General features: G+C 44.5%; 1 long non-coding RNA gene across 1 annotated transcript in view; it reads right to left on the bottom strand.

Moving 5' to 3' along the window:
* Positions 1-226: 226 nt before the first annotated feature.
* The window catches only part of LOC148137459 (uncharacterized), a 75,544-nt gene continuing 62,454 nt past the window's right edge, over positions 227-13,316 (bottom strand). Inside the window, exon 4 of the long non-coding RNA XR_015754296.1 lies at positions 227-392. This is a non-coding gene — a long non-coding RNA (uncharacterized LOC148137459). The remainder of the gene's footprint in view (positions 393-13,316) is intronic.

Here is a 13,316-nt window from a genome sequence, read left to right as displayed (position 1 = left end):
CAATTACATGGGAGATAAATAATCACTCTATCTGAGCTTTAATTATGTACATTCGTAATCCTAGAGGTTAAACACCTCCAATGATACGCAACCCTTTGATTGAAGAAATTTCTCCTTATCTCAGTCATGCATGATAGGCCCTATATCCAGGCGCTATATCTCCATATTCTAGATTCCCCAGCTAAAGGCAGTAAATTCTCAGTGTGATAATGTCCCTACCTCTGAGCCAAGATTCCTAGGTGCAAGTTCCACCTTCACCAGAGGCGCGTAATAACATCTCCGAACAGGTTGATTAGAAAAATATTTGCTCAGTCAATATATTTTGGGAAAAGAAAGAAGATAAAATTATGATCAAAGGTGCATCAAAATCCTCTTGAAGTTCAAATGACATGCTGTATGAAAGGAAAGAGCATACTCGTTATAGAATTGTGATCACTGAAGATGAAACACAAGCATTAGGGTCATTTTAGAGTTGGTTTAACAACTGGAGCAAGTTTCCCTAATATTTTTGTGGCTCATCCCTTTTTAAAAAATAGTCTATAAAAAGATTCTAGCAGCCTTTGAGTCAACCTTGTGTGAACTCAGCACAAGTTTGTAGTTTTTGGAGCAGTGGTGATGGCAGGAACTGACCTCAGCCTTGGGTGTGATTTGCTGAGCAGGCAGTATACAATAGGCTGGATAAACTGCTCACTGCCTCTAGGAACTCATGTTCTGTACTGCTAGTTTGTTTACGCAGTTGTCAATGACTAGTGTAACTCATTATAAAAACTTAAATATTTAAGAAGTTGAGCAAGTGCTCACCAATTGCAGTCTTGAGCAGCCAAGAGGGGGTTTAGCAATTCAGAAATCATAATAAAGGGGTCCAGGATCTAAAATGCATTGGTTGACAGTGTAAGTCCTGTATCAAAAGATCACATAATTCCAGATATTCCCTAGCTCATTACATAGATTTATGATGTTGTATTCAGAACTGTGGACATGCTTTGCTAACAGATGCTCAAATGCCCAGCCAACAGCTGACACTTCATGTGCTGGACCATACTTGTGTGTGGGTACACATATGTATATGCCGTTTGTTTGAGGGTATTGCTTTTATCTGTCCATGTGCCTGTGAACTACACATCCGTGCATATGTTCAGGCTTATAGGTTTGCTCCGGGCAACAAGTGTCATGCATGTATGTGGCTGTACGTTTACATGTAGGCATGCATCAGACAGGTGTATATACATGCGTCTCTCTGCATGTGTTTCATACATGCCTGTGTGTATCCATTGCCTGTGTGTGTACAGGCACCTAAATGTCACTTATCGCTTATTGCTCATTAGATAGAGGTGACTGGTGGTTTACCCTAAGGGTCACAACACCTCAGGTAAGGAGAGAAGTTGAGAAAGCGAGTCCTTCACAGTAACCTCAGCCAGCACGTCAAGTGAACCCATGCTGTTGGCTTCACTCTATATCGCAAATCAGCCACCCAGTCTACTGAGCTAGCTGGCATATGCCTGCACATCCGCTTGTCGTGGGCAATTGAGTGAATGCATGCTGCTGTTGGACACACACATGTATGTACAGGTGTGTGCATGCATGCATTTGTCATGGACATGGGCCGCCACGTGTTTGCATGTGCTTCTCAGTGTATCGGTACATGTCTGAACATCTTGCATGCTTGAAAGAGACTGTGTGTGTGTGTGTGAGAGAGAGGATGTGTCTATATATGTGTGTGTGTGAGGACCTGTCTGTGTGTGTGTATGTCTGTGTGATGGTGGGTATGTGTGAAGATTTGTCTGTGTGTGTGAGAGATGGTGGGTGTGTGCGTGAGAGGATGTATCTGTATGTGTGCGTGTGTGCCTGTGTGATGGTGGATATGTGTGTGAAGATGTGTGTGTGAAGATGTGTGTGTGTGAGATGGTGGGTTTGTGTGAGAGGATGTGTCTGCATGTGTGTGTGTGATGGTGGGTATGTGTGTGAAGATGTGTCTGTGTGTGAGGGTGTGTCTGCATGTGTGCGCGTGTGAGGATGTGTCTGTATATGTGTGTGTATGTGTGTGTGCGATGGTGTGTGTGTGGATGTGTCTCTGGATGTGTGTGAGAGAGGATGTGTCTGTGTGTGAGGGTGTGTCTGCATGTGTTCGCGTGTGAGGATGTGTCTGTATGTGTGTGTTGGTATGTGTGCGGATGTGTCTGTGGATGTGGGTGTGTGAGAGGATGTGTGTGTGTGAGGATGTGTCTGTGCGTGTGCGTGTGTGAGGATGTGTCTGTGTGTGTGCAAGGATGTGTCTGTATATATGTGCGTGTGTGTGAGAGATGGTGTGTGTGTATGTGTGAGATGGTGGCTTGTGTGTGTGAGGATGTGTCTGTATATATGTGCGTGTGTGAGAGATGGTGTGTGTGTATGTGTGGGTGTGTGATGGTGGGTGTGTGTATGAGATGGCGGCTTGTGTGTGTAAGGATGTGTCTGTATATATGTGCGTGTGTGTGTGTGAGTGATGGTGGGTGTGTGTGTGAGAGGATGTGTGTGAGATGGTTTGTGTGTGTGGGGGGATGTGTCGGTATGTGGGTGTGTGTGTGTGAGGATGTGTCTGTATATATGTGCATGTGTGTATGAGTATGTGATGGTGTGTGTGTGAGATGGTGTGTGTGTGTGTGATGGTGGGTGGGTGTGTGCGAATGTGTCTGTGTATGTGTGTGTGTGAGAATGTGTCTGTGTGTGTGAGAGATGGTGTGTGTGAGAGAGATGGTGTGTGTGTGTGTATATATGACGGGGTGTGTGTGTATATATGACGGGGTGTGTGTGTGTATGATGGTGTGTGTGTGTACGCTGGTGTGTGTGTATGAGGGTGTGTCTGTATGTGTGCGTGCTCACACGTACGTTTGGGGGAGACAATGGCCTAGTGGTATTACCACTGGACTATTAATCTAGACCCCTAGTAATGTTTCGGGGAAACCAGAAGACCTGCCGATGCTGTGTATCTGGACCAAAAACAGAAACTGCTGGAAAAGCTCAGCAGATCCACACTAAGTAATCTAATCTAATCTAATCTGGAAGCATCTGTGGAGAGAAAACAGAATTAATATTTCAACCCAAAATGCTAACTCTGATTTCTCTCTACAGATGTTGCCAGACCTGCTGAGCTTTTCCAGCAATTTCTGTTAATGTTCTGGGGAGCCAGGATCGAATGCTACCATGGTAGATGGTGGGTTTCCAGTTTAGTTAAACAAAAATCTGGGAATTAAGATTCTAATGATGACCATGAAACCATTGCTGGCTGTTAGAGTTCACTAATGTCCTTCAAGGAAGGAAATCTGCCATCCTTACCTGGTCTGGCCTACATTTGAATCCAGACCCACAGCAATGTGGTTGACTCTTAACTGCCCTCTGGACAAATTAGGAATGGACAATAAATGCTGGTGCAGCCAACGATACCCTCATCTTGTTAATGAATTAAAAGTGTTGTGTGTGTGTGTGTGTGTCTGTATGTGTGTGTGTACATATAGTTGTGCACGATGAGGTACATGTGCCCTGTTTGTTGTTACTTATTGATTTTGAAATAACGTTATAAGTTGCCCTCTTTGTTGACCTGATACTAGCCTTGGACCGTAACTTGTGGTTCAGCACAGGTCTCCAAATGCAAACATGGGCATTTGTGTAGTGCCTAACTAAAGAAATAGGCAGTTTGTCACTTGTTTTATTCCACAGTTATTGAAATGGCAAGGGAGAGAGTGTCACATTTAGTAGGACAGGTTCAGCTTTGGGATTGGGGGACCCACCAAAGTGGAGAAAGTGAGGACTACAGATGCTGGAGATCAGAGTCGAGAGTGTGGAAAAGCACAGCCGGTCAGTATGATGAAGGGCTTATGCCCGAAACGTCGATTCGCTTGCTCCTCAGATGCTGCCTGACCTGCTGTGCTTTTCCAGATCCACCAAAGGAAGATTTAAAGATCAATCGTGGCGCTAGTCCTTCAGTAACAGAGGGTGGGAACTGACAAACCTGGGGTGGGGGGAGTGAATCTGAGGGAGAACTTGAATTCACATACCTGAGTGCAGGCTGAAGACTCTCCCACCTACTGTCGTTCCTCTGGGGTGGGAATGGTTGGAGGTGGGACAGCCGAAGAAATTGTGTCCATCAAATAACCATGGAAATTATATCCATCAAATACCATGCCAGCTGAAGAAAAGACCCATCACTAGCCACAGCCATGATTTCCTTTTTGATAAATAGTTACCATCTTCATACTGCCTCGCAACATCCATTCTGGATCTTTAGTCTCCTCTCTCACAGGATGTGAGTATCGCTGGCTGGGTCATTATTTATTGCCCATCCCTAATGGCATTGGAGCAGGTGATGGTGAGCTGCGATCTTGAACCACTGCAGAGCTCAGGCTGTAGGGACACCCACAGTGTTGTTAGGGAGGGAGTTCCAGGATTTTGACCCAATGTCACTGAAGGAACGATGATATATTTCCAAGTCAGAATGGTGAGTGACTCAGAGGGGAACTTCAAGGTGACCATGTTCTCTCTTGTCCTTTTCACCAGTAGTAATTGCGGGTTTATAAGATGCTGTCAAAGGAATCTTGGTGAATTTCTGCAGTGCATCATGTAGATGGTACACACTGCTGCTTGTGAGAAAGAAGGGACTGCTCAAGGTGGTGCATGGGGTGCCAATCAAGTGGGATGCTTCATCCTGGAAGGTGCTGAAGTTCTTGAGAGTTAATGGAGCTGAACTCATTCAGCAAGTGGGGAACATTCCATCACGCTCCTGACATAGTCCCTCTATAACAGAAGCAGGGTTTCCCCTGAGAAGGTCTGTTGTGTCTCTGCAGGTATGGGTTATCCAGTCTGATTCCATCACCCTTAATTTGGGACAATGATAAATATCTTTCAAAGTGAAGAGAATGAGTCAATTGAATTAAAATATTTGAGGTAACTAAATGGGACTCAAGTTAGGCGAAAGTCAGCACTGCAGATGCTGGAGATTAGAGTCAAGATTAGAGTGGTGCTGGAAAAGCACAGCAGGTCAGGCAGCATCCGAGGAGCAGGAAAATTGACGTTCTGGGTAGGAGCCCTTCATCAGGACTCAAGGTAGACCAAGGAACAAAGAACAAAGAAAATTACAGCACAGGAACAGGCCAATCCAATTCCTCTATCTAAACCTGTCGCCTATTTTCTAAGGGTCTGTATCCCTCTGTTACCTGCCCATTCATGTATCTGTCTAGATACGTTTTAAATGAGGTTATCGTGCCCGCCTCTACCACCTCCATTGGTAATTTGTTCCAGGCACCCACCACCCTCTGTGTAAAGAACTTTCCATGCATATCTCCCCTAAACTTTTCCCCCTCACCTTGAACTCGTGACCTCTACTAATTGAGTCCCCCACTCTGGGAAAGAGCTTCTTGTTATCCACCCTGTCTACTATATCTCTCATGATTTTGTAGACTTTAATCAGGTCCCCCCTCAACCTTGGTCTTTTTAATGAAAATAATCCTACTCAACCTCTCTTCATAGCTAGCACCTGCCATACCAGGCAACATCCTGGTGAACCTCCTCTGCACCCTCTCCAAAACATCCACATCCTTCTGATAATGTGGCGACCACAACTGTATGCAGTATTCCAAATGTGACTGAACCAAAGTACTATATAGCTGTAACATGACCTGCCAACTCTTGTACTCAATATGCTCTCCAATGAAGAAAAGCATGTCATTTGCCTTCTTGACCACTCTATCGACCTGTGTTGCCACCTTCAGGGAACAATGGACCTGAACACCCAGATCTCTCTGTACATCAGTTTTCCCCAGGGTTTTTCCATTTACCGTATAGTTCACTCTTGAATTGGATTTTCCAAAAGTGCATAACCTCGCATTTGACTGGATGCTTAAGACAATTTATAGTTTTGATACACTATTTTATCTGGCTGGATAGTCCAGAACACGGAGCAGTAAACTTAAAATTAGGAATAGGGAGTTCAAGGGATGATGGTAGGTGTCACTTGTTCACACAAGGGGGAGTCGAATTTCCGAACATTTTCCCTCATGGAGAATTGAACTGGCGGGTCAATTAAAAATTTCTAACCTCAGATACTGTTGTTCAGCAAGTGTAGTAAGTGTTATAAAACCAAGGTGGATAGATGAAGTGAAGATGCAGATCAAAAATGTCCTGATTGAATGACAGAACAAGCTTGAGGGGCTGAATGGCCTCCTGTTGTACCAATGTTCCTAAGATTTGGATACAACAAAAGCTAAAAGCATTCTTCCCGAAAATGCAACATCAAGAAGGTTAGAGGACAAACATCATGGATGTTCCAAATTGTATTGAGGAGCTGGGCTTTTATAACATTGAGGTAGGAGGAACGTTTCAGGGAACACCTCTGGGACACCCACACCAACCAACCCAACCGTCCCATGGCTGAACACTTTAACTCCCCCTCCCACTCCGCCAAGGACATGCAGGTGCTTGGCCTCCTCCATCGCCAGACCCTGACCACACGACGCCTGGAGGAAGAGTGCCTCATCTTCCGCCTAGGAACCCTCCAACTACACAGGATGAATGTAGATTTCTCCAGCTTCCTCATATCCCCTCCCCCCACCTTATCTCAGTCCCAACCCCCGTATTCAGCACCGCCCTCTTGACCTGCAATCTTCTTCCCGACCTCTCCGCTCCCACCCCTTCTCCGGCCTATCACCCTCACCTCCTTCCACCTATCGTATTCCCAGCGCCCCTCCCCCAAATTCCCTCCCCCCTACCTTTTATCTCAGCTCACTTGGCACACCAGCCTCATTCCTGAAGAAGGGCTTATGCCCGAAATGTCGATTCTCCTGCTCCTCGGATGCTGCCTGGCCTGCTGTGTTTTTCCAGCACCACATTTTTCAACTTTTATAACATTGAGTTGAGTAACTGGCTGCATCTTCTGAGGACAATATCCTGACTCATGATGAATGGCCATTTGCCTTTGATGTTAGTGTCCTCAATGTATTGGACATGATTGAGTTAGCAGAATGTTCAGCTCGACATGTGACTCCCGCACAGGACTGAAATGGTTACGGTGACAAATGTAGGTTTGTCCTCCCTCTCCCCCATTACAGGGTGAGAGATTACTCCACACATTGACACTCTGGGGTGAGAATCCACCACCTCCCTCATCAATACGTCCCAATTAAACAGGAGAACATCTCAAGGTGGACACGTGGCACTATGTGAGAAAGAACAGAAGACTTCCTGCTCCAGGGAAGGTCTGGCTAACATTTATCTTTCAATCAACATCATTAAGAAACAAATATTCCAGTCATTTTATTTTGCTTAATCAACTCATTTGGATAGGCAAATGTCACAGGTATGTGGTAGATGAGATTTAAACCCAAGCATTAGGACACAGTATAACCCTTCTGCTGATGACTATTTAATTAGTGCTTGTGGGATGTTACAATGGATATCATATTGCCCACTTTTTTTCATTCATTCAGCAGATCTGAAAATCATCAAGTCTAAGGATTCAGGGTAGACCATTAAGAATGGAGATGAAGAGACATTTTTTCACCTAAAGAGTGGTGGCCCTGTAGAATTCATTACCGCAGGGAGTAGTTGATGCCAAAACATTGAATGTATTCAAGAGGTGGCTAGATCTAGCACTTGGGGCAAATGGGATCAAAGGTTGTGGGGAGAAAACAGGGCTAAGCTATTGAGTTGGACGATCTGCCATGATCGTGATGAATGGAGGAGCAGGCTTGAAGGGCCGAATGGCCTCTTCTTGCTTCTACCTTCTATGTTTCTACGTTTTTACGGATATGGGTCTCACAGGCCAAGTCAGCATTTATTACCTTTCCCAAATTTCCCAGAGGGTAGCTATGAGTCCGTAGCATTGATGTGGGTCTGGAGTCACATGGAGGCCAGACCAGGTAAGTCGGCAGATTTGATTGTCAAAAAAATCTGTCCTGTTCCTTAATGCCTTTTTGCAATTTTGCAGATAATTGACAGCATCCCTTAAGGTCATTAATAGTCTCTTGACTCTAAATTCTTTTAAATTGAATTGAAATCCACTATCTGGAGGATTTACACCCAGAATGGTGAGCCTCAGGTTAAACCACCACTAGTTGTCCCTCTCTAATGAGAGAATAGTCCTATAAAACTGTAGGGCTATGGTGACTTTACCTTTCCTGTGGTCTCTGGATTAATAGTCTTGCGATAATGCCACTAGGTCTCTGCCTTCCCAACAGCAACAGTGATCATCCTTCAGTCAAAGTGCTTTTAAGATTTCCTGAGGTCATGAGAGGGTTGATATAAATGTAAAGTATTTTCTTCCTGGTTAAATTGCAAATAAAAAGCATTTCCTACATCTGTTCTGTATCACTGTAGTAAGGTTGAGCAATGTCCCTGATGGAGATCTCTTGATCAGACAATGGTATAGTGGCAATGTCACTCAGAATCACACAACACAGAAACAAACCCTTCAATCGAATCAGGCCATGCTGATCATGCTTCCAAACCAAACTAATCCTACCTAATTATGCTTGGCCAATATCCCTCTAGACCTTTCCTCTTCATGAACTTATCCAAATGTCTTTTAAACGTTGTAACTGTACACACATCGACCAGTTTCTCCGTCAGTTCATTCCACGCATGAACCACTCTCTATGTAAAATTATTGCCCCTCACGGCTTTTTAAAATCTTTTTCCTCTCACCTTAAAAATATGCTGCCTAGTTTTGAAATCCACCACCCTAGGGAAAACTCCTTTGTCATTAATGTTATCTATACCCCTCACCATTTCATAAACCTCTATAAGTTGATTTGTAATCCAAACGCTCAGGTTAATGCAACCATAGGGCTAATCAGTGTTGTCAAAAACCCATGTGGTTCACTAAAGCCCCTTTAAGTGAGATGTCTTATGATACGGTGGGCAGTATGTCTGCCTCCTAACTCTAGGTTCAAGCACCCAATTTAACAACAACCACTGTTATCACGCTTATGACCTCTCATATGTTAGAGTTAATCTTTCTCTGTAGCTGTAACACTACTCTGCAACAAAAGCAAAAATTGCTGGAGAAGCTCAGCAGGTACGACAGCATCTGTGGAGAGAAATCAGAGCTGACACTTTGGGTCCAGTGACCCTACCTCAGAACTGGCAGGGTTCAAATCCCTGCCTCATTTACAGAGTGTTCAGGATCTGCTCTATTGTCCTATCCCGTGGTGAGAGGTCACAGCTTCATGGGTCAGACCCGCCATCGAGTAGAGAAATCAAGAGGAGGAAATTAACCAGCCTCAGCCGGATCTGAGGGGCAATGCTTTCACACAGAGGGTGGTGAGCATATGGAATGAACTGCCAGAGAAAGTGGTGGATGCCAGATATAGTTGCAACATTTAAAAGGCAGTTACATGGATAGGAAAGGCTTTGAGGGATATGGGCCAAATGGAGGCAAATGGAATTAGTTTAGTTTGGAAAACTCGGTCAGCATGGATGAGTTGGACCAAGGGGTCTGTTTCCGTGCTGTATGACGCTTTGACTCTTAGTAACCCTCTGAAATTACCTAGAAAACCTCATAGTTCATTGCTAAATGGAGGTAAGCATCAGATGTTGGCTTTTCAGTAATGCCCATAAAATAGCTTTTTAAAAAATGAAACACATTGGAGATAATTCTAACGAGACCAGCTATCTCTAATTACCCCTGAACTGAATGCCTTTTCAAAGAATAGTTGAGGAGCCAATGACAATACCTTGGCTCTGGAGTTACAAGTAAGTGAGGGGGGTGGATTTGTTTCCCTGAAAAACCAATTGGGGCTTGATGAGACTCGATGGTTGCTGGGTAACTGTTAACAATTTGCAAACTCTGGATTTTACAAGTTAAATGTCACCAATTGCTTTTATGGTATTTGATGACATGTGACCAAATCATTGGCTTGGACTTCTGGTTTGCATGTCTAATGACAGTACCATTGCTCCACCATCACACGGCTGAAGATCATGGAAACTGCTCAGAATATTCTTATGTGGTGGTACTTTGCAACTAGGCCCAGCAGAAACAATGGAAAATGGTGCATGGAGGATTTCAGTGTCATTGGAGGAGTGGGTGACGGAATCGGAGGCCAACCACAGGGAGGGAAACTGCACATGGCACCAACAAAGTGATACTTCAGCTGTGAGAGGGAGATGCAACCTGAAAGGTGACTGCGCCACCTCTCTCGGCTGGAGCTGATGGTAGCCAAAGCAGACGAGAGGAATCTACACACCCTTAGGCTAAACAGAGGACACTGTCTATTGTGAGATGGTGGTGTAGTGGTAACGTCACTGGGCGAGCAGACCCGGACTACTGTTTGAAGGAAATAAAATTGAATCTCACCATAGGGATAGGGGTGGAGGGATTGATGGTGAAATTGGAATTCAATAAAAATCTGGAACAGAGAGCTGGATCGAAGAGTGACCATGTGATCACTGTCAGAGAGATTCATCAGGTTTACTAGCTTCTTGGAGTGAAGTGGATCTGCCCCTTCTGGTCTAGCCTACCCATGACTCCAAATCCACCACAGGGTAGTTGACTCTGAACTGCCCTCTGAGCAATTAGGCTTGGGCACTAAATGCTCACCCAGCCAGCAATGCATTCATCCTGTGAAATAAAAAAGGGAAAAAATAAAGAACAGTTCATGCTGACGGTTCAGTGGAGACTGGACCACTCGCTATTGGGTTTGGTCAAAAAGCAGATAGATAGTAATCAGGTTTTAAATATCACTTTCAACATCACTGCAGCAGGAAATGATGCAACTACAAAGTCCTTCATCGGAGTCAAAAGCACCTCATTGTGTCTTGCTAGTGCTTTCACCTTTCCTCAGTGTGCGGTATAGGAGACTAGTTCGCAGTGTTACCCTCCAAGGGGTTGTGATGGCTCACTTCCTGGAGGTTATGCTCCTCGAATCCTTGATGGATTGTTGCTGGCTTTAGCTGCACATTATGATAATGTTGTGTGCAGCCCAGAAACCAGCCAATATCCCATTCCATCGCTGCATTGAATTTTCATGGAGACACTGGGAAGCCTACAGGACCAGCAACAGAGGCTGGGAACACTGTGGAGATCAACACTTTCACATTAAAACTTGGTGGGGGAAGAAGTTGAATTATAAATAGTCTGTGAGGTTAACAGTCCTGGGGACTGAGAACTTGGGGGAGATGTAGGGTAAAGGGTTCATTGTACTAATACGTCGTGAATAGCTACCAAGCATGTGCATGAAGCATTCTCGTGTATGAATTGAAGACAACTACTGCACAGGTGCAGCAGGTAGTAGGGAGGGCAAATGGAATTTTAGGACTTATTGCTAAAGGAATAGATTACAAAAACAGGGAGTGTAGCTGCTACTGTACAAGTCATTAGTGAGACCAAGCCTGGAGTATTATATACCATTTTAGTCTCCTTACTTGAACAGGGATGTAGTTGCATTGGAGACAGTTCAGAGGAGGTTCAATGGATTGATTCCAGAGATGAGGGATTTGTCTTACGAAGAGAGATTGGGCTGTTTCGGCCTATACTCTCTCATGTTTAGAAGAATGAGAGGAGATCTAACTGAGGTATCTACAATTTTAAAGGAGATTGACACAGCAGAAAGAGGATGTTTCTCTCTTTGGGGCAATCTAGAATGAGAGGTCATGGTTTTAGATAAGGACAGATTTTGAAGAGAAGTTACGCCTCTCAAAAGCGTTGTGGATTTGTGGAATGTATTACCTCAAAGTAATGTGTAAATGTGTAATTTAACGAGGGGCTAGATAGATTGTTAATTAGTGAGGGGATGAAGGCTTCTAGAGAACGGGGAGGGAAGTGGAGTTGAGGCCAAGATGAGATCAGGTGTGATCATAGTAAATAGTAGAGTAGGTTGAGGCCTACTCCTAATTCGTACACTTTTATGGCACCGGTGGTGTCAGATCACATGGGATTGAGGCCTGCAGGAACAAAGCCCTAGTGAAGCTTTGCTCTATTACACCATTGTATAGAGATAATAGCCCAGAAATGTTAACACTTTATATGAACCCTGTGCTCAATATTTGCACATCTCAAGTCCCTAACGATTCTTGTACAGACATCATCATCAACTCAAGTCAATGACAAGAAGAAGAATACCAAGGAATTTTTTTAATTCATTCATGGCATGTGGGCATCTTTGGCTATTGTCACCCATCCCTACATGCCCTAGACAGTTATGAGCCACCATCTTATACTTCTGAAGTCTATGTGGTATCAGTATTCCCACCATGTGGTTAGGTACAGAGTTACAGTATTTCAACCCAGCAATAGTGACAGAATAGTAGTTTACTTTCACTGAAGCCTTTCAGCAGAAACTGTGTAGATTCATACGCAGTACGGCTTGTCCCTGGGCATCACACTTTCGGAAGGATGACAAAGCCATGAGGAGGTGGCAGATGCCGGGGATGGGTGAGTTTATTTATTTGGAGGGGCAGGAGGAGCTGGGATTGTTCTTTTTAGAATTGTAGAATCCCTACACTGTGGAAGCAGACCATTCAGCCCACTGAATCCACACCGAACCTCTGAAGAGCACCCCAGTCAGACCCTCCTCCCTACCCTATAACCCTGCATTTCCCATAGCTAATCCACTCGGCGAAAGTGAGGACTGCAGATGCTGGAGATCAGAGTAGTACTGGAAAAGCACAGCAGGTCAGGCAGCATCCGAGGAGCAGGAAAATCCAGCTCCTCGGATGCTGCCTGACCTGCTGTGCTTTTCCAGCACCACTCTAATCTTGACCCATAGCTAATCCACCTTAACCTGCACATCTTGGGGCTGTGGGAGGAAACCAGAGCACCCAGAGGAAATCCACACACACACGGGGAGAATGTGCAAACTTTATGCAGAGGGTGGAACTGAACCCGGGTACCTGGTACTGTGAGGCAGCAGTGCTGACTACTGAGTCACTCAGCTGTTTTGGAGCAAAGGTTTAATTGAAAAGCAAGAATGGTTTTGAGGAGAAATGGTGACATGGGGCTTGATAACTGGCAAGCACAGCTTTAAGGTGATTGTTGAAGTGAGCAGAGTGAGATGGGGCAACATTTTGTCACGGGGTGAATCATTGTGTTCTGGGATTCACTGCAGTGGAAACAGTTTCAGTTCCAACATTTAAAAGGAAATTGGATAAATTCTTGGAAGAAAAATGATCACAGGGCTATGAGGAAAGGGCAGGCGAGCTAGATAGCTGCACAAAAGAGCTAGCATGCTCTCACTGGACAGCGGAGCCTTACTTTGCTGCAATTTTGGTAATTTTAAGATTATAGATTTTTCTGGAATCCCAGAATTGCTATCTGCTTTTCCAATTTTATTTTATTCATGAATGTCTTT

Source organism: Chiloscyllium plagiosum, unplaced genomic scaffold (genome assembly GCF_037043375.1).
Source record: "Chiloscyllium plagiosum isolate Xiang-an unplaced genomic scaffold, Cpla_swu_hap1 HiC_scaffold_43, whole genome shotgun sequence".
Taxonomy (NCBI): Eukaryota; Metazoa; Chordata; class Chondrichthyes; order Orectolobiformes; family Hemiscylliidae; genus Chiloscyllium; species Chiloscyllium plagiosum.
Note: the sequence above shows the minus strand (reverse complement) of the source record. Positions and strands in the feature narration are given on the sequence as shown.